General features: G+C 40.2%; 1 long non-coding RNA gene across 1 annotated transcript in view; it reads right to left on the bottom strand.

Annotated features, from left to right (window-relative positions):
* The window catches only part of LOC115065223, a 75,984-nt gene extending 48,818 nt beyond the window's left edge, over positions 1-27,166 (bottom strand). Inside the window, exon 1 of the long non-coding RNA XR_003845017.1 lies at positions 27,095-27,166. This is a non-coding gene — a long non-coding RNA (uncharacterized LOC115065223). The remainder of the gene's footprint in view (positions 1-27,094) is intronic.
* Between the last annotated feature and the right edge of the window lie 258 nt (positions 27,167-27,424).

Below are 27,424 nucleotides of genomic sequence, written 5' to 3'. Positions count from 1 at the left end.
GGACAGCAGGACAGTTGATACCTGAAATGGCATGGTGGTGACCTTTTCCCTGGAGACTAAAAACTTACAGAAGCTGGAACAGGCACCATTAAGAACTGGATGCCAGTTCCTCAGAAAATTGGACATAGTACTACCTGAGAACCCAGATATACCACTCCTGGGCATATACCCAGAAGATGTTCCAATATGTAATAAGGACACATGCTCTACTATGTTCATAACAGCCATAATTATAATAGCCAGAACCTGGAAACAACCCAGATGTCCCTCAACAGAGGAATGGATGCAGAAAATATGGTACATTTACATAATGACTTCATGAGATTCTCAGGCAAATGGATGGAACTTGAAAATATCGTCCTGAGTGAGGTAACTCACTCACAAAAGAACACATATGGTATGTACTCACTGATAGGTGGATATTAGCCCAAAAGTTTGGAATACCCAAGATTCAATTCACAGACTATATGAAGCCCTAGAAGAAGGAAGACCAAAATGTGGATGTTTCAGTGCTTCTTAAAAGGGTGAACAAAATACTCACAGGAGGAAATAAGGAGACAAAGTGTGGAGCAGAGACTGAAGAAAAGGCCATCCAGAGACTGCCCCACCTGGGGATTCATCCCATATACAGCCACCAAACCCTGCTGNTATTGTGGATGCTGGGAAGTACTTACAGACAGAAGNCTGTTATGGCTGTCTCCTGAGAGACTCTAACAGAGCCTGAAAAATACAGTGGCAGATGCTTGCAGTCAACCATTTGTCTTCAGTGTGGGGCTTTTCGATGGAGGAGTTGGAGAAGGAACTGANGGAGCTGAGGGGGTTTGCAGCCCCACAGAGGGAGCAACAATGTCAACAGGCTAGACCTCCCTACCCACCCCNTGAGCTTCTGGGGACTGAACCACCAACCAAAGAATACACATGGAGGGACTCATGGCTCTGGCTGCATATGTGGCAGAGGATGGCCTTGTTGGACATCAGTGGGAGGAGAGGCCCTTGGGCCTGAAGATGTTTGATTCCCCAGTGTAAGGGAATGCCAGGGCAGGAAGTCTGGAATGCGGAGGTGGGGGGTGGGGGTGAGGGTGGGAGGGGAGTACTGTCATAGAGGTGGGGGGTGGGGGGCAGGGGGTGTGTGGGGGGGTATGGGATAGGGGGTTTCTGAAGGGAAGACCAGGAAAGGGGAAAACATTTGAAATGTAAATAAAGTAAATAACCAATTAAAAAAATAAAATAAAATAATGGCACGCCAGCTATTTTCGATGTCCCATGACAGGCCCTGATAGTCCATCTTAGCAAACCTCAACTCCTGCATCTCTGAAAAATGGAGTAATACCAGGCTTAGCTCATGCATTTTTAGAAAGTAAAGACACAGGGTGGCGTCTAGGGGCATATGAACTATTGCAGTTACCTTTAACTTTTATTATTGAAAATATAAATATAAATTGTTAGTGTTAAAATACTAGCCGGGCGTGGTGGCGCACGCCTTTAATCCCAGCACTCGGGAGGCAGAGGCAGGCAGATTTCTGAGTTAGAGGCCAGCCTGGTCTACAAAGTGAGTTCCAGGACAGCCAGGGCTACACAGAGAAACCCTGTCTCAGAAAACAAAAACAAAAACAAAAACAAAAACAAAACAAAAAACAATAACAAAAAAACAAAAAATGAAAATAAAAATAAAATACTAGGCAAGGCTACTGTTTTCTTGCAATGTTTAGTACTAGAAAGATAAGAAAATAATTCCTATTGATTTTGCAACTGGCAAAGGACTATAAAGCTAAAAAAAATGGTCACTTGTAATTAAGCAGATGTTTCTTCTAATTTTTAGAGCAAATGCAATATTATAACTCTTTACTTTTATTAACTGCCAGAACCAATCTGAGAACCCATTTTCCCAATATGAAAAGAATGAAAAGACAGGAGTTGCTTTTTTTTTTCATTAAACACAGAGATGTGGTTTCATATACATGCATGCATTGCAGAAGCATTATTTAAGCCATAGTGCATAAAATGAACAAACTGTAATCATATCTTTGTCCCAACTCAATGACAAAGGGAACTCATAACTTAGAGCCTTGCAATAAATATCTATTTCCAGTTTTGTGCTGAACATTAAATATGTTTCACTCTGGGAATCTGTTAAATGCAAGAATATTAACATGCACTTACATTACTTAGAACATATTGATTCTTATGACTATTAATTTACACAAAAACAAGTGGGTCATCTCCAAAGCAAGAAGTATTTCAGTAAAATCCCACTCAACTCCCAGGAGGCTCTGGCTCTGTTCAAGTCAGAGTTCCAATACTGCCAAACCCATAAATCTCTCTACTCTCTACTAGCATTTGAAATGAAGTTCTTTCTTCTTCTTCTTCTTCTTTCTTCTTCTTCTTCTTCTTCTTCTTCTTCTTCTTCTTCTTCTTCTTCTTCCTCTCCCCCCTCTTCTTCTTCTTCCTCTTCCTCTTCTTCTCCTTCCTCTTCTTCTTTTCCGTCTTTTCCTTCTCTCTCTTTTAATACTACCTCCTCTTTTCCCCTTCTGTTCCTTCAATTACAGACTCTTGTAGGACACTGTTGTTTCATTCCTTCCATTAGTATCAGAGATATTAGACCTTAATTTCAGTAAAAAAATGAAAGAAATTATTTGTAGACACATATTCTTAGGGACAAGACTTCAAAAATTAAAGCCCCCATGAATAACTGCATTTTACTAAACTGTTTATGCCAATCAGAAATGTTCTAGTATAAAATCCAGGCAAGTATCCCTACATTTGAAAAGCTATGAAATCTTTTTTGCTCAATTTTGGTTCTGTTTATAAGCATAGTCAGTCTCATATACAGAGCAGTTTGGCTTTGAACTCACTATGTAGCCCAGGCTTGCCTTGAACTCACAGCAATCTTTCTAGCTCTGCCTTTAAATTACAGGGATTACAAGCAGAAGTCACTGCAGTCAACTAGAACTCTAAAACATGAAATACTTCAGTCTCCAAGCACTTCAAGCAAAAGCTACTCAAAGCTCAGCTTTGAAATTTTGAACAAAAGAGTTATTGTTTAAGCATCTATTTATTTGTGAACTAAGATGACAGAGCTGTGGAGACTTTTAATAGTCAACCATAATTTAAATTTTAAAATGGAAATTTACCATATTTTAACCTAACAGATTCAAGTTCTAAGCAGTTATTTTAGAGGTTAACCAGGTTGCATAAACATGTCAAACAAGAGTTGTGAAAAAATAGTGGCCTATAGCAACCAGAAGAATAATGCCTCTTCAAAGGAGGTTCACATTATAACAAGCCCTGAAAAATAACTATACCAATCAAACTCAGTATTTCCAGGGGACCAGTGGCTTATGAATACCCAACTAGGATGCAAAAGCTCCTTCAGCTATAACACACTACTATGATTCTGTGACATGTTGCTGTATAGTGAAAGGGACTTATTAAAAATATCAACAAGGTCTTATGCAAACAAGAGAAGCAATTGGTAAAGTAGCTATGTAGAAATGACATAACAGCAACAAGTTAGAAGGATGTAGCTGTAGCACAACAGAACTGAATATGGGCGCTAGTGTGATTAGAAAATCAGAAGCAAGAAAGATGAAACGTCAACAGGAATGGGAAAAGAAAGTCAATAAACTGGCAAATTTCCAGAGTGACAAAGAGCAAGGTTGTGGGGCTTTCTGTGCCTTCTACATTCTAGGAAACAAGAGGAAAAAGATTGACTGCCAAACGAACTATACACAACACAGTACAGATTACACATTACATATTGCATAGTACATATTACACATTACATATTACACATTGTGTAGGATCATTCCTAACAACAACAGTGAATTCATCATGAAGTCCCAGTAGAACTCAGGGGAGGTTCCCTCAGTATTTAAAAGGCATCTTTACAGAACACATGTACATCATGAATTCTTGCACATCAGGGATGCTCTTGCCCTCTGTACCATTAGCTGGACAAGAGGCAGAAAATCCAAGTTGCACAAGATCACTAGCCCCGTTGTAGGAATTTGTCTAGGTTAAATGCACACTCACCATGTGTTATGGGCTTAAAGAAATCAATTTTACCCATTTGAGTCAATTGTGGCAATCTGAAAATTGACCACATATACTCAACTGTCTGCTGTATTTATCTCACAGCTTCTCAGGGCTCATTTATAATTGCTATGCATATAATACCCTTCCTTCAGGAAAAAAGTGGCTATATATGCATATAACACCCTTTCATTGGAAAAAAATCTTTTGCTATTTTTCTTCTCTTCAATGGAGCAATGCCAACAGGTCAGAATGTCTGCATATATTATATAGCTCTGTACCTGAACCTTTTGTTAGGACAAAACCAGTAGCTATCATAACAGTAACAGAATTATAACAGGGTCTTAAGAATGTGTACCTTTCAAGCCGGTGTGGTGGTGCACACCTTTAATCCCAGCACTTGGGAGGCAGAGGCAGGCAGATTTCTGAGTTTGAGGCCAGCCTAGTCTACAAAGTGAGTTCCAGGACAGCCAGGGCTATACAGAGAAACCCTGTATCCAAAAAAAAAAAAAAAAAAAAAAAAAAAAAAACCCAGAATGTGTACCTTTCATTTAAAAAGTTGCATATCAAAGATTAGCACATACAGACACAAACAGGTAAATAAGACTTAAATTTTAAGTAACTTAAAATCATTTTTCAAAGCTTGGTGATTTCTCCTTGCTTTGAATTGTCTCGCTACTATGTTTTATTGAGAGAGAAGAGGGCTTCTCTTTACACCACACTCAAAACAGAATGTCTAAAATGGGATGGGAAATGATGTTGATATTTTCACGGATTTGAAAAAGCTCAGTATTAGAGAATATACCTATAAACACTGTGCACATCATGACACTTAGAGAATAATGTGGATGCCATGTGTATGTACTGTGCTGGCCTAAGACACACTAAGGACCCTATGATCTTTCTGAAGGGACAGTGGCTCCTTCCTTCCTGCACGTTTCACAGTTATAACTATTAGGATATGTGTGCTAAAGACTTCTCAAAAAACTGAGAATTTGAGTCAGTCTCTCAAGATCAAATGTTCTCAACCTGTCCAAAACTTACGGGGAAAGAGATTATGCATAAATATGTACATAGAGCATGTTCTACCTCTGGGCCACAAATTAACAGACTACCTAGCCCAAACTAATCCACAAGTTAATTATCCACCTAGCCCAGGCTAACCTACAGGTTAATTATTCCCCTCACTGCTGGCATTCTGACTTGAATCCCTGATAGCCACATTCCTAGTAAGTGGTCTCTTTTCCATATTTCAGACTTTCTGGCTATACAAACTGATTATCTCTCGACTTATAGTCTGCATTTCAAAAAGTCCCACCATTTGAATCAAAATCTACTTGTAACTATTGTTTCTGGCTGTGTAACTACTTGCATGCACGGATGTGTTATGTGGTGTGTGTGTGTGTGTGTGTGTGTGTGTGTGTGCAATCTTTAGAAAGCTGCAAGTGAGCAAGTAAGGCTTGTAGTTTAAGGGCATCAGGTTAGCTGCAAGACCACTTATTTTTCTGTTATGTGATTTTGTTTTTGTTGGTTGAACAGAATTATGTTGCTAGAAAACATGAAATACATTGTTAGAAGTCTCAACAACAAGGAACCAGGAAAGAAAGAGACAGACCTCCAGGGGCTGATGCAATACTCCAGGCTGTCCAACACTGGCCATGATGAGCTCATTCGGATGCCAGGTCAGTACATCACTGCCTGTGGACAATGGTCCTGTCCATTTCTTCATACCTAATACTCTGAAATACTACATCCTACTCCTATCCTCAATCAATTCCATATATATATATATATATATATATATATATATATATATATATATATATTTAAACTTCTAGTTCTGCTCTCAATCCTCCATGGACTCCAGCAGTCTACCCCACATCCTCCAGCTCATTTTAGACTCTTCAAAATCACTTTCTGCTGCTGCTTTTCCACAGAAACTTTAGTTTTCCGTGAATGTCTTTTGAACGCTCTCTCAGTGAGTCTCCCTCCTGTTATTTCTCCTCTTATCACAGTTTTTTTTCAGGCACCCATCCCCCGATGCGCTACTCTTCACAAATGGCTCCCGCTGATAATTATGAGAGAAGCTGGATAAGATGGTTGTGTAATCTTGCTCATCTGTCACCTTTATTCTGCTGGTGAAGAATCAAAGTCAGAAATGAATAGCATTGTGCTTTCTTTTTTGTTTGTTTTTTTTTTTATTTCCTTCAGACATGTGAAAATGTAATTTTGTGGCAGTTTTGTTAGGGGTGAGAATTTTGCCTTCATTTCCCTTCCTGCAGTGGTCTCCAGTGTCATCGCGGCCTAAGAAGCAAGTAGAGGCCCTTAAGTTACAACGGCTCTATCACTCCTTTTAATCAGGAAATCTTCCTCCATGCTAACAAGATAGCAGTTTTATTTAAAGAAAGTATTTACACTCCTCACTAATTACTTAGGTGTGTGCACACTGGTGCCAGCACAGGACATTACACCTTTCAACCATCTTCAATACATCATTAAATTAAATTCAGGAAGACATGTGGGTTTAAATCAGAAACATGCTTCAGTGATTGGGAATATAATAGCTGGAAATTTTTTCACTTTTATTAAAGAAAAAAAAAAAACAATAGAGTCTTCCTTAGAGGCAACATTTACAAAACTGGGCATCTAGTCTCACCAGAATTACTACCCCTGTCTGCCTGAAGTTTTTTTAGCAAAGAAAGTATCATAGCATGCCTGGGAAAAAATAATTTAATTAAAAGAAAAGTATATTTAAACTGACCAATTTAGAAGGAAAGGTCTTTAAAATATTCATCCTAGAATGTATAATGGAATATCTTCTTGCAAATATTTCTTCTGATTATTTGGTTTCACCAACAGAATTCCTTCCTGTCTGGCTGGCTGGCTTTTGACCAGTTTCACAGCACCTTCTATGGTTAAATATCCATGTTTGAAGCTGGGTTGGAAGCAGAGATAAAGTCTCCTCTATTGTGGATTTCACAGTAGCATGTGAGTAAAGTGAGTAAGTTAATAGTTTTCTCAGTCAACACACTAATGAGTACCGGGTGGAAGAGCGTAGCTGAGTAGGATAAAACACAGCACCAGATACCCCTGGGAGTCGGGTAATGCTCTTTTGAGCAAGGAAAGTAGTGGTTTCATGATAAAACCCAATACTTCATTGCTGACCTACAGAGTATGAATTTTAGAAATTGAATCCATGACCAGATGGCCATGAGAATGAATGGACGTCTGCAACCGACAGAGTAGGGAAGTAGAGGGCATCTTCCGGAAACGACAGAGACCTGGCATAAGGGAGGTACTTAAGAATCAGTGGGTGTCTCCTTAGATATGACTCCCAGAATTGGGCATCTGCAACCTGAAGCGGACACACAGGTTGTTCTTGGTCCTTCCTAGAGAAGAACAAGCTTAGTCATAAAACCCATATTGCATAAGTTGAATGGTATGTGGGAGATTAGGAGGTAAATATAGCAGAGAAAAATTCTTAGTGGTGTGAGGATAAACTCCATGTGATAGTTCAGACACATCTTGATATGTCTAAATCCTAAAATCTCCAGAAATAATAATCAATTGCTATTTCAAAGAGTGTCTCTGCATAACTGCACAGCCCCCCCCCCCGTGACCAGTGTTTCCCATTCAGAAGAAAACCCCTTTGTCGTGTTTAACTTACATAATTTGTATGCACTCATACCCCACTCAAATAATTTACTCTTTAGACCCTGAACATCCTGAGCAGCAATGGGCACTGGAGGTAACCTCATGTAAGGGAACATCTTACATGTCACTGTTCAGACACATTCTCAAGGCACATTTAACTCATGAGTCACACAGTTCAAAAGACTGATGGCTGATAATTTCTTAAGAAAAGACATAAGGACTTGATTTTTTTTTTTAATGCAATAGGGAGTTAAATAAAAAATGTCACCGTTCGCTTGTGCTAACTCAACCATAACTGTACTGCATTGAAACTGTCCTTATCTATTCAATAACTAACTGAATCTTGTCATGTAAAAGCTCTGACATGACAATTAACATCTCTGTTATTCTGCAAGTAAAATTAAATCGCTCACAAGTAACATAGACTAAAGACAACCGGAAAAGGCAGATATGACACCTATCTTCTTACCACATTCTATCCCTGGGTAACTTATTCTGTGCATCTTACAAAGAGAGGATGAAAAAAGAAGAAAAAAAACTTTTGAGATTTGTTCTGTGCTGTAATACAGCACTCACTCATCACATTATGAGCTAAAATAGATTCAGACTTGGGAAGTCACTCTACATATTAAAATGAAGAAGACATAGACAGCCAGTCATCATTCCTTCCTAAGCAGCTCACCTTTGTATAAAGATTTATGTCCTTCCCAGGGTATCTGTGAAAAGTTATATCCATACCAACAACTTCCATTCATTCTGAACCCTACTAGGCTAGGCATACAATGTGTAAATGTGTGGGCTCCCTCCATGGGCAGCCAGTTGGCATTTCTGTTCTGATCGCTCAGATATAGTTAAACTGAGAAGTCAGGTAATTTGACAAAGTCAGTAACATATGAAATAAATTAGCGCTAAATAAATCCAAACTGAGGGAGCCATGGTTTTTCCACTATGTCATAGCTTTTCTAAATAAAGGCTATTTGTGAACTGGAAACATGAGTCAGTATGAATTACATAGATGACAGATAGATTATAGAGAGATAGATAGTAGGTCAATAATAGATATAGAGAGATTATACATAGAAGAAAAGTAGATAAATGGATGACATAGATAACAAATATAGATAGATATAACATAGATTTGGATAGATAATGGATAAATAGATCATGGATAAGTGATAAACAATAGAAATGATATTAGATTACGCCTGCCTGGATGGGTGGATAGGTGAATGGACAGATGGGTGGAGAGATGGATGGATGGATGGATGGATGGATGGACAAAGACAATAGATAACAGAATTAAAGAGCTGTGGTTTTCATAGTTAGGAGAGATCTGTTGTTGTCTTCAGACACACCAGAAGAGGCCATTGCTGTGAGCCACCAAGTGGTTGCTGGGAATTGAACTCAGGACCTCTTAACGACTAAGCCATCTCTCCAGTCCCCCCTTTTATTATATTAAAGGAATATAAGTGTATGTATAGTGAAATCCACAGTGCTTACAATAAAATATTATATTTTAATATTTTAATCACATGTGTATGTATTTGTGTGCAAATGTGAGTACAATCACTACATGCATATGAATGATTGTGAAGGCCAGGTCATACTGAGAGAAACTGTGTCTAGAAGAGGAGGAGGAGGAAAAGGAAGAGGAGGAGGAGGAGAAAACAGTCATGTTCACAGTAATGAATGTGTGTGTGTGTGTGTGTGTGTGTGTGTGTGTATCTCAAGTCTTTTCTTGACAGCCTTTTCTCCTTCAAAAAAGTCCAAGAATGGTTTCCACCTAAGGGTTAACACTGTTTATTTATGGATAGAGGTATAAATATTGGTAATATTTATTTTATTCTTTGTGAAGTCTTTACATTTTACATGTTTTCTATAGATAAGGCCATTTTATGTTTCTCATTATAGCCTGGAACTTGACCCTCCTGTCTTGTCCTCCGTGTACTTGGATTACAAAAATGCACCAGCACACTAACTTCATAATTTATTTTTGTATATACTGAATATATACATCCTTTCCCATTCCATGTTCCTCGCAGTATTTTAGGGAAGAAAATATGACTGGGAATATAATCAACTCTCTCCTGTGCTTGCAGGCCTCCACTGACCAGGGCAGTGGTACAATAAACAAAACTAGACTATAAGGTCAGCAGAAGGAAAAACCAGCACTGAATATTACACTAGATTGGTCTCTCATCAGCATGGCATCTGAGCAGAGACAGGGTGTTACAAACCACCCAAGCTGACCATCACAGGAAGGGAACATTCTAGAGAGAAATATACACAAAGGTCATGAGTGTAGAAATCCTACATGTTTCCTTTCAACTTTTTAAACATTGTTTTAATTTGTGTAGAAAGGAAAAAACAAAGAAAGAAAAAAACCTGGCCCTGTAACTCTATTATCACACTAACATCACTGTATTCTGAACATCAACAGCAAAAACAGGGGTGAAGTGTGGTCTTACTCCATGATTGTACAGCACTAGCTTCAAAAGAAAAGAATACAAGGAAACTGAAAGGTCCTCTGTATTCGCTAGTATCTAAGAGGCAAAAAAGGCATTGGATCCTTTACTTCCCATGTCAAGGAACAGCAGCTGGTTGCCTGCACTATGTCCAGGAGCTGAGTGATGTGTGGAGATGAAGGAGACAGATTGCTGGCCCCCACTGACATAACAGTGTCAACAAAAACACTGCATGTCCAGAATGGCTAGAGAATCCTGCAAGACAGAATACTGCTAAGGCTCAAACTGCTACACAATGACTTTCTCTAAATGAGGTGGGACAGATTCCATGAGTTCCAGAGGCCAGGAACTATGGTGGCGATTAAGAATCTAAGGACAGTCAGTGATATACCCTTTTAACTCCCTTTCATCTAAGTACATTATGTTGGGTTTTTTACCGGGGAACGCTGCCCAAAAAAGGAAGCATGAGTACTGAGGTCATTCAAAGTCTGACAGCAATAAATTTAGGGCATGACCACTGCTAAGAACACTCTCGAACGCTCCCAAAAGCAGTATGAGAGTATAGTGACATCACAGCCAGACATCTAGGGCTGGAAACCCTAGAACTGGATTAAGCCTTGGAAGCCAGCATGCAACTGAGCTTGCTCCTTCAGAACACATAATCTACAGAGACCTTCTTCCTTTTCTCACCTGCTTCCTTGGCACCACACTACCCAGCATTGATGGCATCAGTACACATGTAATGTCAGACAGATCAGCACTAAGAATAGATGTTCAACTTTTGTCTGAAGAATGTAAGACTGAGCACAACACCCCCTCACCCCCTTTCTGCTTCTAGTTGCCAGGAAAGGGTTGAGCTTTTGAGGCCTCACTGTAACCAGAACTTTGCGTTGGCTGAGGAGGGGACTTGTGTCCCTATTTGGCTGGGGCCTACAGAATAAACACATCAACATGCCAGAGAAGAATTTTGCCTAGGTCTGAATAATCCAGGTCATGGCTTTCAGTACACATGAAAAGAGTCAGTGAGTTTTCTGGCCATTTCTGAAAAAAAAAAAAAATATATATATATATATATATATATATATATATATATATATATATATATACATATACATATATATATGAAAATGCATAGATTCCTCTGTCAATCATTATCTGCTGAAACCCAAAGGGTTTCTGGTAAGGCGTCTTAGGGGTAGATTTCAAAAGCTTTGAGGAACTTTTATGAAGAAGTTTATAAACAACAGTCTCAGAGTACTAAAAAGTTCTCTCACCAGACTTGAAACCAAATTTCCCCTATCCAGATGGCTTCCAAGACCAAGAGAGAGGGAAGTCCCGCTGCCTTTTTATGTTGGTCTTGATTGTTGTTAATGATCCCCAGCTGTAAGGCTCCCACATCTCTTTAACCTCTCTCTGGTTGGCCTCACATATCTCCACCTCTCTTGCAGGGAAAACAACACAGCACAGTGCCCTGTCCCCAGAGCATCTACTGTACAACACATGCAGGTCAGCTGCCAAATGGCCCCTAAACTTTGCACGATCACATCAGCAAGATCCCTAGGCTGTCCTGGAAGAAATGGTTTGGCATCATAACTGCTGGCAGTAATGTGGAGCCATCCCAAGAACCAGCAATGGGAAAGGCAGTGCATTGTAGCCTGTAGCCAACTCCTGATGCTTCTGCTTGTGGTAGGTAGGAGTCACTGCCTTCAAAGTCGAGACTGTTGGGGATGCCTTGCATGTCTGAGTCTAAAAATCAGAGTCCTTGCTTCAGAGTTGCTTTCCAGAGTGTTCAGCTAATACTAACACTAATATTCACAACAGTTTTTCTGGTATTCAGAGCTCACTCATTCAAAAACCTTTGTACTGGAGACCCTGTGGATGCAGAAGGCCTAGAGACAAAATAAGTGATAGAGTCCTGGCCAAGTCAGGACAGAGCAGAGGGTAGGTGATATTCAAAATAGAGGAACCTATCAGGCAGAAACAGCAGAGGTGCCAAGGAAGAGGCTACACTGGGGTGCATGGTAAATAACAATGTAGATCTTTTCCCAATCTGTTGGTAGCCATTTTTCCCTATTGACATTGTCCTTTGCCTTACAGAAGCCTTGCAATTTTATGAGGTCCCATTCGCCAATTCTTGATCTTACAGCACAAGCTATTGGTGTTCTATTCAGGAACTTTCCCCCTGTGCCCATGTGCTCGAGGCTCTTCCCCACTTTCAGTGTATTACTTTCAGTATCTCTCATTTTATGTGGAGGTGCTTGATCCACTTGAGCTTTGTACAAGGAGATAAGAATGGATCAATTTGCATTCTTCTACATGCTAACCTCATTTGTTGAAAATGCTGTCTTTTTTCCACTGGATGTTTTTTAGATGCTTTGTCAAGAGACCACTGGTGTATGGGTTCATTTTTGGGTCTTCAAATCTATTCCATTGAAATACCTGCATGTCACTGTACCAATACCTTGCAGTTTGTATCACAATTGCTCTGTAGTATAGCTTGATGTCAGGGACGGTGATTCCACCAGAAGTTCTTTTATTGGTGAGAAAAGTTTTTGCTGTCCTTTTTTTTTTTTTTTTTTTTTTTGTTATTCCAGAAAAATTTGCAAATTGCTCTTTCTAACTCTGTGAAGAATTGAGTTGGAATTTTGATGGGGATTGCATTGAATCTGTAGATTGCTTCAGCAAGATGGCCATTTTTACTATATTAATCCTGCTAATCCATGAGCATGGGAGATCTTTCCATCTTCTGAGATCTTCTTCAGTTTCTTTCTTCAGAGACTTGAAGTTCTTATCATACAGACCTTTCACTTGATTGGTTAGAGTCACACCAAGGTGTTTTATATTATTTGTGACTGTTGTGAAGGGTGATGTTTCCCTAATTTCTTTCTCAGCCTGTTTATCCTTTGTGTAGAGAAAGGCCACTGATTTGTTTGAGTTAATTTTATATCCAGCTACATTGCTGAAGTTGTTTATCAGGTTTATGGGTTCTCTGGTGGAATTTTGGGAGTCACTTAAGTATACTATCATCTGTAAATAGTGATATTTTGACTTCATTCTTTCCAATTTGTATCCCTTTGATCTCCTTTTGTCATCTAATTGCTCTGGCTAGCATTTCAAGTACTATATTGAATAGGTACACAGAGAATGGGCAGCCTTCTCTGGTCCCTGATTTTAGTGGTATTGCTTCATGTTTCTCTCCATTACCAATCCTACATCTGATAGAGAGCTAATATCCAATATATACAAAGAACTCAAGAAGTTAGACTCCAGAGAACCAAATAAACTTATTAAAAATGGGATGTGGTTTTGCACACCTTTATTCCCAGCACTTGGGAGGCAGAGGTAGGCAGATTTCTGAATTCGAGGCTAGCCTGGTCTACAAAGTGAGTTCCAGGACAGCCAGGGAGGGCTACACAGAGAAACCCTGTCTCAAAACAAAACAAAACAAACAAACAAACAAACAAAAATGGGGTACAAAGCTAAACAAAGAATTCTCAACTGAGGAATACCAAATGGCTGAGAAGCACCTAAAGAAATGTTCAACATCCTTAGTCATCAGGGAAATGCAAATCAAAACAACCTGGAGATTCCACCTTATACCAGTCAGAATGGCTAAGATCAAAAACTCAGCTGTCAGCAGATGATGGTGAGGTTGTGGAGAAAAAGGAACACACCTCTATTGCTGGTGGGATTGCAAGCTGGTACAACCACTCTGGAAATCAGTTTGGTGGTTCCTCAGAAAATTGGACATAGTACTACCTGAGGACCCACAAATACCACTCCTGGGCATATANCCAGAAGATGCTCCAACATGAAATAAGGACACATGCTCCACTATGTTCATAGCAGTTATATTTTTATAGCCAGGATCTCAAAAGTACCCAGATGTCCCTCAACAGCGGAATGGATACAGAACATGTGGTACATTTACACAATGGAGTACTACTCTGCTATTAAAAACAATGAAGTTATGAGATTCTTAGGCAAATGGATGGAACTAGAAAATATCATCTTGAGTGAGGTAATCCAATCACAAAAGAACACACATGCTATGCATTCACTGATAAGTGGTTATTAGCCCAAAAGCTTGGAATACCCAAGATACAATTCGCAAACCACATGAAACCCAAGAAGAAGGAAGACCAAAGTGTAGATACTTTGATCCTTCCTAGAAGGGGGAACAAAATACTCATGGAAGAATTTACAGAGACAAAATTTGGAGCAGAGACTGAAGGAATGAACATCCCAAGACTGCTCCACCTGGGGATCCATCCCATATACAACCACCAAACCCAGACACTATTGTGGGTGCCAACAAAAGCTTGCTGATAGAAGCCTGATATAGCTGTGTTCTGAGAGGCTCTGCCAATGCCTGACAAATACAGAAGTGGATGCTCACGGCTTATCACTGGACTAAGCACAGGGTCCCCATTGAAGGAGCTAGAGAAAAGACCCAAGGAGTTGAAGGGTTTTGCAGCCCCACAGGAGGAACAACAATATGAACTACCCAGTACCCCCAGAGCTCCCAGAGACTAAACCACCAAGCAAAGTGTACACATGGTGGAATTCATGGCTCCAGCTTTATATGTAGCAGAGGATGGTCTAGTTGGTCATCAATGGGAGGAGAGGCCCTTGGTCCTGTGAAGGCTCTATGCTCCAGTGTAGAGGAATGCCAGGGTCAGGAAACGGGAGTGGGTGGGTTGGGGAGCAGGGGGATGGGGGATGGGGGATGGGATAGGGAGATTTTGGAGGGGAAACCAGGAAAGGGAATAACATTTTAAATGTAAATAAAGAAAATACCTAAAAAAAAAAAAAAAAAAAATGTAGTTCTTCCAGGACATGTAAAAGGAGCTAATCAGGATGTTAGGGGATGTTAGCAAAAGCCTGGGACAGGGGAAAGAGCAGAGTGAAGACGAAGAAGTAACCTAGGCCATCCATCAAAGCTCCATCAGAGGACACTATATGATGCAGGTCTCTTACAAAGTTCCCTGCCAAGGTTAGACAGCCCCTAGGTTGCTGTAGCTGGGTAACCAACTGCCCTACATACCTGACCATTTGTTGACGCATACACTGGTTAACAATGGAGAATTGAATGTTTCACTCCTGTTGATTTAGCTTTTTTTCCCAGTAGGCTGGTTTTTCCTAACCGCTGTACCAACCCCTAAACCTAGGGAACTATTGGCTCTCATATACTGTAAAATATAGGCAATAGGCAAATACTGCAAATGAATTTAAAAATCTCTGTGTAACAATGACTTGAAGCCGATTCATCATTGCAGAAAGCAGCTGCTTACTGCCTTCTCACCTGCACACATATACTGTATAGCACTTCCATGTCCCAGCAACTGCATGCCAGCTGCTGCCCTGGGCTCCAGATGAAATGCCCTGAGTCCAGTCGAGCCTCCTTCTCCAGGATTTTAAAAATGGACCCAATATAGAAAATGTGATTTCCAAGCATAGAATCAAGTTTCCTTTGTTCTTTCATTTGATTCTAGGCCAGAGGGAGCAAGACCCTCTCCTCTTCTTGACTGTAAATATAAAGAAGAAGAAAGGGAGAGATTTGAATCTTAACCCTGAAAACCCCAGTCGACCAAGTACAGTGAAATCCAGGGTCAGGCAGGCAGATGTAGGCATGGGGCACACAACATGCCATGGCATGTCATAACTGTGTTAAATCCTTCCTCCTGTGGCTATCCTACCGCGGCCCCACAGCCCTACTTCCCTCCCTCTCAGGTATTTCCAACATTGAAGAAGGTTCTAGCGACTAGAGAGATTGCTCAGGAGTTGAGAGCTTCCTGCTCTTCCAGAACTGATAGTCATCAGTTCTCATCACTCAGGACAGTCAGCACACAGCCACCTGCAAGCGCCAGGGCTCCTGATCCTATTTTCTGGCACTTAGAAACCAGCATACCCTCAAACTCTTCTGCCCATCTCTTGTTAACGTGTAGACACAAGAGAAAGCCCCAAAATTACTGGTTCTAGGGACAAGGGAATTAAAGCAAAGGTGTACTAAGAGACCTGAGGGCATGTCCTGTGTGAAGACTCTTGGTTTAGATGACTGCTCTAAAAACAGAATCGTTTAACCTTTCCCTCATCCCCACACTCTTATTACTCACTCTTTGAGATACAGAAGAACCCTAAGAATCACTCGAACAAAGCTGAACTGACCTGGATCCACACCTCCAGCACACCCAGTATGTGAAGATGCAATGCAAAGTGGAAATAGAACTTAGGGCAAGAGTTTAGTACAGGGCACTATCTCCCTTACACAGGCCTTTCCGTTCCTGTCTCTGAAAGGAAGGGTTGTTTACCATCACAGTGCTGACAGGAACACTGAGAGCACACACATTCATTGCTGGATTAGAGGCTCAGACCTGTTTGTACCCAAGGCTGGCTCTTTCTTTCCATCCTATGGCAAATAAAAGTCAGCCTGTGCTCTTAAAAAAATAAATGTTCACCTCTCTGGTGTTTTGAATCAGAATGGACACCCTAAGTTTATGTACTTAAACTCTAAGGGAGTATCACCATTTGAAAGGATTAGAAAATGTGGCCTCTTGGAGGTGGTTTTGTTGTCTCTGGGGGTGGGCTTTGAGGTTTTAGATTCTCCTCTCAGCTACTTCTCCAGCATCATGTCTGAACGTGTGCTGCCATGCTTCCTGCCTGCCATGATGAGTAAGCCAACCCCAATTAAATGCTTTCCTTTGTAAGAGTTGCTGTGGTCGTGGTGGCTCTTCACAGCAATAGAGTCATGATTAATGCAACCTTCTTTGGGAGGACATGTGGTACACACCTATTGTCCCAACAACTGTGTCAGAGACCATAGAAACAAAGGCAGCAAACATGGAGGCAGGATTGAAAACAAATGTTCACATTTCCAGGCCTTTGGAAACAGGACCATTTGTATGCGCAAGCCAGGGCAATAAAACACAATGCAACAGCATCGCTTCAAGACACATATCAACCCTGTCAAGTGGACAGTTATGAAAATTCTGTCCTGAGATTTGTTTCGGTTTTCCTCAAATGTAAAAAGTCAGTCTGTTAAAAAAAAAAAAAAAAAAAAAAAAAAATCGCACCCCAGGGACATCTCTACAATCCATCTTTGATTCCATGTCATGTTTCCTCAGTTTACTTCCAGTCAAAATGCATATTTTCCCAGGGCTCCCAAGGGTTGGGTCAGTGTAGCTAATGAAAAACAAGCTGTCTCTCCTCCCTACTATACACAAAGGCAAACTAACAAAATGCAGGTTCTGATCCTGGTATGTTTGTTGGTGGTGATGATGTGGAAACTGATGGCCGACACTTACGATCTCTCTAAGCTCTGAAGGCCCTGCTGGGAGAATGAGGAAGGAAAAAAACTTTTCATTTTGACTAGAAGTAAAACAGTTGGATAAACATGACATGACATGGTGTCAGAGTTCATAACCATGGGACTAGAGAACTCACAGACATGGGCAGAATACATATAGCTGAGGTTCAGGAGTGTGCTCATGGTATAAGAGACTATCAGGATGGAGTTCTGACAAGAGGCAAAGAAAGGAAGGAAGGAAGAAAGAAAGCAAGTGAGGGAGAGAGCGGGGGGGGGAAGGGAGGGAGGGAAGGAGGGAAGGAGGGAGGGAGGAAGAAGAGAAAAGACAAAAGAAAAAAGAAAAGAAAAAGGGAAAGGAAATAAGAAAGAGTTCTTGAAATTTAGCTATTATCCTTTTACTACTGGACTATTAGAAATAAGGTGAAACCCCAAAATCACTAATTTAAGACCCAGGGTTATGTGCTAGGGACACACAGCTCATGGGGTCATTATGGAAGATCTAAGATTGAAATTGAAAGGGAGCTCGAACAAGTTTCGGAGAGTGGCAGCTGAGCACGAACATTAAGCAAAGTACAGAGGGCACTAAGTAGAGGGAGGGGTGTTGAAGGGATCAGGCTCCCATTCCAGCTCCACAGAGTACACTAGGCATATTAGTCAACAAAATGCATGGAAGAGTCAGCTGCTCTTCTATGAGATGGAAGCAGAGCTTCCTCGCTTCACTCTATAAACTCTGCTTCACTCTGATGATTCATCTCAAACAAGCAAAACAGCATCAGGCTACATTCTTCCTACTGGAGGGAATGCAGTCCTTTGTCTTCATTAATGACAAAGAATTTTCTGAGTAATCCAGAATGCTGAATCATCTACTTACCATCACCATGTCAAGTCTAAATAGCTCTCTCTACCTCCTTAGAACACTATTTTTGTTTAACCTTTCATAAATTGCAAACAACTTTGATACCCCCATGAAAGAATGGAAAATTAACCCAGGAAATATGCAAAATATCAGATATAATTTCAGGAGTTTCAAGGATTCCTGAAAATTAAGGGAGTTCATAAATGAAACCTAGATCTGGCAGCAGCAAAAGGGGATCTTAGATTCAATCTGCTCCCTGGGCTTCGTGGGCACCAAGATTACAGTTACTGAATTCATTTGCCCACTCCACAGAACCACCACTTAGAAGGGAATCCATGACTTTAGGTGGTTTTGTAGCCTCCAGTAAATGGAGAGAATGAGGATAGCTCCTGGTCCTCCAGCTCTGAAGCTCTTGGCTTGCTGTAGTTTGTAGTCTTCATGCTCCAATCGAGAGCAGGCACACAACGAACTGTTTTACATAATTTTCAACCCACAGAAATTGCTTTCCGGTGTCCCTTTATTCTGCTCTCCGCTTACCTTGCTGTACACTCTCAGACTCAACCCCCTCTTCCTAATCTTAGACCCATGTGTCCTCTTCATCAGTACCCCTAGTCCTCTTGTCTCTATAGAGCAGGAGGGTGACCTGAGAGGATGGAACGGAGATGGGTAAAGGAAACCACAACCTTCTGCAGGTGTCATAGGAGGTTTCCCCTTCAGACTCTGTTTCCTTGCCTCTGGGACAGCCTTTATTACTGCAGGGAATATCAGCTTATTGTGAGGACTAGGATCAACTGGCTCTGTGCCGGAAATCTTGTGACCAGGACCCTGACACTGTCTGTGGCCAAGAAGTCTTAGGACTGATGCTGTGAGACACAATCAGCTGCCTGTGATTTCCATCCCACGTCAGGCTCAGCACACTCTCCCCTAATTAGAGCCCGTGTCCTGTTTCTAGGTGACAGGCAGTGATAGAGCTCTCTGATAGGGTACCCTCACTCCATTCATCACAAAGCACGTAGGTTACAGCTGATCTAACAGAGAGGCAGACATGATATGTTGTCCATGGAACTGTCACTTGTGATGTATGAGTTACACAAGTCTTGGTGTTTTAGGGACTCCTATGAAGTGTCAGATCAAATAAAGCCATCAAAAACCTAGAGAAAGGGACACAAGGAATATATTAGGCACTGCCCAGTTACTAATGCATTGGTGATGTTCGAGGCAGAAATCAGACAGAAGAAACTAAAGTTGAGTTGCCGTTTTCACCAAAGGAAATTGCTATAAAACATGGATTTGGTTTCTAATCTCCAAATTTCTAAAATGTCTTGAAGTCTTTACACATAATATCAGCTGCATGAATCAATAGAATCTTCACTCTTCTAAATTGTTAAAAAATGCTTCTCTGCATCCTTTCACTGTTTACATCACAGCATTTGTATAAACATCTTAAGATAATTCTCCTTAGTCAGTTCAGAGAAGCTTACCCCTATTGATAGTTATAGGTCAAATGCCTCCAACAAAAGTGATAAATGGATAAAAAAAAGGAAGAAAAAGAAAAAAAAAAAGAAAATTCATTAGATACTTGTTCCATGCTGCAGATAATCTTAGGGAGAGCAATGTAAGGGAAATAATTGCCACATAATGGGACAATGGTGAGCCTCACATAAGACAAAAGCAACAGAGTAAACAACTCTGAAGATTCCCTACTGGACTCTGAAAAGGGCAGAGCAGACCAATTCCAGCTACTGAGCGTCCCTAGGATTCTCTGTACCAACTTCAGGGTCTATGGTCTTTCAGAGTTCCTTACTACATCTTCACTATATGTTCATGGGGCCTGATGACTGTACAACTGGGGTTGTCACACTATACACTTAATGTATGAAATTATAAAACTAATTTAACTATATGGCAAGCCAAGGATCTAAGATAAAATTAAAAATAGGATGTTGGGAGGTGAGACTCCCTTTAATTATTTAACTCTCTTTTCTTTTGTGAGTATTCAAAATTAAAACTATGGCCTCACAGACACCAGGCAGACAGTAAACTACTGTGCTACATCCCCTGAGCCTTTAGTCCTCTTAAATTACAGTTATAAACACACAACACTGAGGGTGATACAATGTCCTAGTAACAGTCTGCCCTGAAGGGACAGCCATTTCTTATCTGCTAGCTGACACATTTCTGTAAAATTTTCTAGCAAATCTGGGGTACTTTTTTCAAACCAAATGGTGGTCAGCATTTGTGTGAGCAGATAGCACCCCTTTCACCCTGAGCCTGAAGACGACTTTGGACACAATGAACACAATGAATTCATTGAAGACATGGACGTTTTCCAGGCTCTAGACCCAATTGCTGACCACATTCACTTCTTCTAGGAGCATGGTTAATAGAGATTTCAAAAGCAAAGCACAATATGCTCTTGATGCCAACCTATGTACAAAATCATACTGTGGTACAGCATAATGATGACAGCAACATTTTTATTGCTGTGTGTTAAGTGTGTCATCCTAAAACTCGTAAATTGGAACCTTACTTTTTTCAGTGCAGCAGTATTGGAGATGGATCCCAGTACGAGGTCTTCAGGTTGGGGTGAGGGTGGGGGTGATGCTCACAAATGGATCAATAATCTCTCTCAGGGTAATAGATTTGCATATGAGATTTTTATTCCATTTTTCTCTCTGTGTGTAGGCCCATTTGCCCTCTGTCTTCTACCACAAGTCAAGCTGATACCACCTCCTTGCTCTTAGATATTAAAGACACCACAGTCACAAAGCAAAATATGCCTTTTTTGGAAATTACATGACCACATCTCATCTATCCTGCCATAGTCCCTGATAATGAACTAAAACACCAACTAACTCACTGTGGCCCACATAATATGAATCCTTTCACTAGGAAAAGACTGACCATATATCCCTGATCTAGTAGAGTAGGTGGGAATTAGCTATTGGAGTCTAACGGTCAGCCATCTCGGCTGACATCAAGCCACTATAGAGAACTCAAGGACTAAACCTTTGGACACATGTGAAACAATTCAGGCAATTTCTGTGTTCATTCCCACCAATCTATTCTTGTTGGCCTAGTCACCTTTAATGACAGATGCTACACAGACCCACGGCTACTTGCCACTGCCACTGAGAGCCAAACCTTTAACTTTGGAATTTCAGATGTCTGCAATCTGGAACAAAAATGGAGATTTCTCCCATCCATGATTGTAGAGATAGTAGCTGTCTGAGTTTGCCTTTCTGTTGCTGAGCTAAACATCATGGCCAAAGCAACTTGGGAAAGAAAAAAATCATTTCAGTTCATAGGTTATTAGTCCATTATCAAAGGGAACTTGAGACAGGAACTCAAGGTGGGAGCTGAAGTCAAGGCCAGGGAGCACCACCGCTCACTGCTTGCATCTGGGCTCACTTTTCAGCTACAAAGCCCAGATCCAGACACCCAAGGACGGTTATCGCCTACACTGGGCTAAATCAATTAGCACTGAAGAAAATACTCCAAACACATACTCTCACAGACTGATCTGATGCAGACAATTGCCCAGGTCACAGCCCCTCACTAGGGCGTGACGCTCTGACAACCACGACGAGCCACCACAGCAGCTTTCCAGGGTATTACTTTAAAGATATAATATGTAAACTATCAGAAAAGGCCTCAGAAAATGTTTGTCTCTGTACCTCAGTAAATTAAAAGGTGAAGGAAAGAAAAGTGGGCAATTTGGACCCTTTACCTTCCAGGGAGGTCCCAATAGTAGGGTAATCAAAAAGAGGGAAATTCACCAGCTGGTGACTCAAATCCAGTGCAAAGAATTTCATGATGCTTGACTGAATCTTTCCTTCTCAAATCCATTGATCTTAATAAACCTCAGAGGTCTGTAGGGGAAAAAACAAAACACTTTTCTGTATACCTGAACCTGATGCATGTGGATTGCTGGCTTCTTAAGTGATTGTTATCTGTAATGCACCATTCTAAGATCCAGGGTGGATATGAGAATCTAGCTTCAAAAATATAACTTAGCCAAGGAATTAGGAAGTAGTGAGCATTATTTTGAACAAAGCTCAGTTAGTCAAAATGAAAGCATGTAAGTATATTTGCTTAGCAGTGAGAGGATACAGCATAGTCCAGGAAAGAGCAGAAGCAGGAAAACACCTAAAACTGGAAAAGTCTTCAAGAAAGGCAAGTTATCCACAGGCACTCCAGCACAGCAGGGTGTAGCAGGATATAAAGGAGCAGGCCATGATGAGTCTCAGAGTGTGTGATGGGAGCACACTAAGGGGGTTACCCAGAAGTAGACTTCATACATAGATGTGTGCACAGAACTGCCATCTATTACCTCATTTTTTTCCCTTCTAAATGTTCCTATAGATGTCTTCAAGTGACTCCATGTTGCACTGGATTAAAGGAAGTTTTCTCCCACAAGATCTACTATATTGCATATAACCATCACCAAGAACAAAATAATTCCCTGAATTATAAAATGCTGAACATCATAAGACAAATTAAGAAAAATTATGGAAAGATCAACAATTCACAAAATATTCTGTGTGTTTACCTTTCCAAATGAAAACATTTGGCCTAAAGAGATGAACTTGCAAAACTAATACTTTATACCATATTGTGCAAGCACCATGATTTTATTATAAGCATGATGTAATATGGTCTTTTCCAATGCTGGATCATAGATGATCTTATTGTGATGTACATAAGCTTAAAGAAAAACTGAAACTAAAAATCATTAAATGATTGGGGATATTCATTGAGATAAAAATCTCATTCATACAGCTGAGAGAGACACAGATACCTATAGCCAATCTTTGGACTGGGGCAGGGTCCCTGTGACTTATTGCCAATCTTTGGACTGGGGTCAGGGTCCCTGTGGAAGAGTCAGGGAAAGGATTGAAGTTGCTGAAAGGGATGGCAAACCCATGGGAAGACCACAGTGTCAACTAACCTGTACCCCTAGAAGCTCACAGAGACTAAGTCAACCAAAGAACATACAGGCACTGGTCTGAGGCCCCCAGACTATATGTTAACAGAGAACTGACTGTCTTATCTAGCCCCAGTGGGAAAGGATGCAGCTAATCCTGTAGAGACTTGATGCCCCAGAGAAAAAGGATGCCCAGGGTTAACTTCTTGGAGGTGAAGGGGAGAGGATGAGGTGAAGAACTCTGGGAGGGGGGACTATGAAGGGACAACATTTGGGATATAAATAAATAAAATAATTAATTAATAAAAAATAAAAGATAAATCTCATACCTTGGAAGTTTTGTTATTCCAAGACCCTAGTTACCCAAAATGGTTTGTGCTTTTATGATTCTCTGTGGCAGCAGAGGCTTACTCTACTACAACACTTTAATGAGGTACCAAGGCACAGAACTCAAGTCGGGACACAGTCACAGAAGCATCAAATGCATCAATCTTTCCTAAGTGGCAGTTTGGGATGCAAAACTCTAATTAAAAATATCAAACAAAATACCAGAAAGGGAGGAGTACATAAGTCGATTCATTTTCTATATTCCAAACAACAGGCACTGCTCCAGTTTGGTGGCATTCTTATTCCTTCATATCAGCAAAGAGCAAAGTAGAATTCTCTCTACCCTTAACAGAAAAGTTATCCAGCCCTTTATTCATATTGCTTTGCATTTTGCCAGTAGTGAACATGTATAGATATATTTTGATAGTTTCATTAGAAGTGTTAGAAGTGTGTATGTGTGTGTGTGTGTGTGTGTGTGTGTATGTATGTTTTCCTGCTAGGATTATTTTGGGAGAACTATCTATATACAATCCACAAGCCCCAAGAACCATAGAACCATAACACATAGTGGGGCTGCCAATGCGTGCCTAGAAGCAATTTGGCAAGCAAAGTACCAAAAGCATTTCCTGCCCACGTGATCCTCCTTGTTCCTATCCCCACCTTACAGGCTTTACTCAACTCGGCCTTTTCCCATCTCAGATGGCCTTATCCCCAGTTCTGCTTGGTGCTCATGTCGAACTTCATTGGGATCTAACATCTATAAAATAAATTCAAAACTTCTTTAAATTATGTTCAAAATATGTTGCTAGCATAGAGTTGCATAGTTTCAACAGCTACATTGCAAAGTGTAGTTTCAATTCTGTTCCTCTAAATGTCTCCTTTCCAGCTCGAAAGTTCTCTTCAGGTTATGCACCTGTGTCTGTGGAACTCACATCACAGTTGCTTTTTCAACTGCAAAAACTGAATGACCCCTGATATGAACAGAAACCAAGATAACTATAAAGACTCCTCCCGCCCTGGGACTCTGTGCACCACCACAACAGTGAGGGTGATGTATAGTTGGACTTCTCCATCCTTCCTGTTTATCAATGTTAAACACCAAACAAAATGTGAGCAAAGCTCTGATTTCTGTTTAAAAACCTTCTGAACACCCACACTATGCAACTCCATTGTTATACAAGGAGCCAGAAGTCTGGAGCCCATGAATTTGGTAGCTGTTCATGTTAGTGATAGAGAATGTTAGGCACGGTCTAGCCATAATGGTGGATATTGTGGTCACAGGATGGTGAGTTACAAACCACATGTGAGCAAGCACAACAGTAAATGTCTGCAGATACATGCCTCAGAATAGAGTGAGTTTGATGCCTCTATCTGTTCATTGTTCTTCCATCAAGGAGAGGTTGATCTAAGAGAATGTATTCTACAGAGCAAACCAAGACTCCTCTGCACTTGAGAGACAATTTCCCTTTTTTTTTTTTTTTTTTTTTTTTTAGTGAATTAATCCTTATTTTGAAAAAAATGTTATAAACTTACCTAGACAATCTCGCTCTCTTCTCTACTACGGACCACTTGCAATAACTAAACTCTTGAGAGACAAATCCTGAACACTTGTAAATCCAGAATAAGTTTTAAGAACCTTAGGAGAGACACTGGGGGTTCAGACCCAGGTCAGAAAGCAAGTCTATTCCAGATTTTCCTTTGAAAGCTTCCAGAATTAACTTGATGTTTCTCAGCAACTTCACCATACTGCATGGCACCTGCAGTCCATTCTATTGGTGGGTTTGATGCAACATACCTTAGTTATTACTCATTGCAGTGTGTCTATCCTTGCCCAGTACATTACAAGCTTCATTATCTGCTCTTTATGACATTATCTCTCGCTGCCTCAATCATTCCATCCATAAAATGGAATTAACAATTCCTGTCCTCATTTATCTTGAACAAATACTGCTAGGGAAAATGAGCATATAAATTAAATAGCTTGCTGCTCTTTGAGAGAAAGTTGCCTTAGAAACACAGGCTTATTATTTCTCCATAGAAAAAGCTAAATATATTAGAGTTTGCACAATGTTGCTGGCTGTGATTTTGCTCTTTTTTAACCCTAGGCTGAAGGACTACATTAATTCCAGTCCCTAGGTGAACCTTTTATTCCATTTTCCACAGGAGGAAAAAAAAAGTTACTTTGCAAAGAAAGGAAAGAAAGAAAAAAAATGCAGTATTCCCAAACCTCATTTAAGGAACATTCTGTTCTCCAAATTACAACGCAGCAAGCAGGCGAGTGGGAACTTTTAGAATCCTGCATCCAAGCTGGTTCCACACAGCAACCACTAATACAAAATGGCTTTAATTACTTTAATATAAATCCTGGAAATGTGCAGATGGATTGTAATAATTATGCAAAACTGCGATGGTCCTTTATAGAAACACAGATCTTGCTAGCTAAAAGAAAATGAAAAGAACACAAGTTCAACACAATATGTCAGGAAGCGTATCTCCTAAGAAGTCCTGTATTTCAAATGCCAAGCTGTACGTTTCATCTGATGTGGCCGTTGTTATGGAAACTATGCTTTTTGATTGAATAGCAGAATAAATACCTACCTAAAATCAGCATGATGGGCTACTGCATAAATTAAGAACTCCCAAGACAACAATAACTTGCAGTTCTTCCTTGAGATAAATTTGAAAAAAACACACACGTGTGTGTGTGTGTGTGTTTATGAAATCGAACAGGAACATAAGTATTTCAGAATTGAATTTTCTTCCTTACCTGGAGCAGGGAGATCTGCTTCACACTGTGTGTGGAATGACAGTGTTTTATCTCTTGGACATACTCACTGACCTCCTTGTTCACTTAAGGTTTATTGAGGGAAAAGATCTGATGCTTTGCCAAAAAAGATTTTTTTTTTTTTAAATAAAAAGTCACATTCCTCCACTTTCCTTCCAAATTAGCATAGAAGAAGACTTAAGAAACGAATGTGGGGTTATTACAGTTGTGATTTTTAAATCAAGTGGGTCATATATAAACGTGGAAAATCCCTAGGTACGACCAAAAGGTCAGTTAAACATGGTTTTCCTGCTTTCATGAGTGTAGTATTACACTGTTGCTGGTTTCTATTCATATTAACAGCCTTTCATAAATCATAACACAAATATATCTATATTTTCATGTAGATACAATTTAGCTACTTGCTGACTTCATTAGATTGCTCTAGAAAATATGGAATAAAGCATATTGAATTTTTTTTCCCCGCTTTTCCTTTTATACAGGTGATGTGGGAGAAAGTCAGTGTAAAAGGCACGCCTTACAACCTTCCCCATAACAGGCATGCATTCGCCCATTGGATCAACAGCTTTCAATTTATTAGCATGACAAAGGACACAATTATTTTGGATATGCCTGAATGCAATTTTCATTAACTTTGCAATGATTTATTAACAAAAGTGTCAGGAATGTAATAAAAGCAGCAGGACTCTTTAAAATGCCAAAATAAAAAAAATGAAGACTATGCTAGAATTTCCCAACTCACCTTATGGCACCAGGTCAATAAGGTTGCCTGATTCCATCAAAAGCGTCAGCATGGTGAGTGAACTCTGCAATTAACAAAGAGTAAGCACAACAAATGCTAATATCTCATTTGAATGTAATTATGCACAGATTACTGTTCACTGGAACAAGAAAAGGGATTTTAATTGTCATCCAAAGTTACATGCAAACCTAGATTCCTGTTAACTTTTTTTTTTTGGTTGGGGTGTTCATGTGAGAATAAAGCAGGCAATTCACAATTCTTATGTTCAGGGACATTGTAAAAGACAATGCCTTTGTTTAAGAGATACAACTCACAAAGTTTTAAAATAAC

This window comes from Mus pahari, chromosome 13, assembly GCF_900095145.1.
Source record: "Mus pahari chromosome 13, PAHARI_EIJ_v1.1, whole genome shotgun sequence".
Classification (NCBI taxonomy): Eukaryota; Metazoa; Chordata; class Mammalia; order Rodentia; family Muridae; genus Mus; species Mus pahari.
Note: the sequence above shows the minus strand (reverse complement) of the source record. Positions and strands in the feature narration are given on the sequence as shown.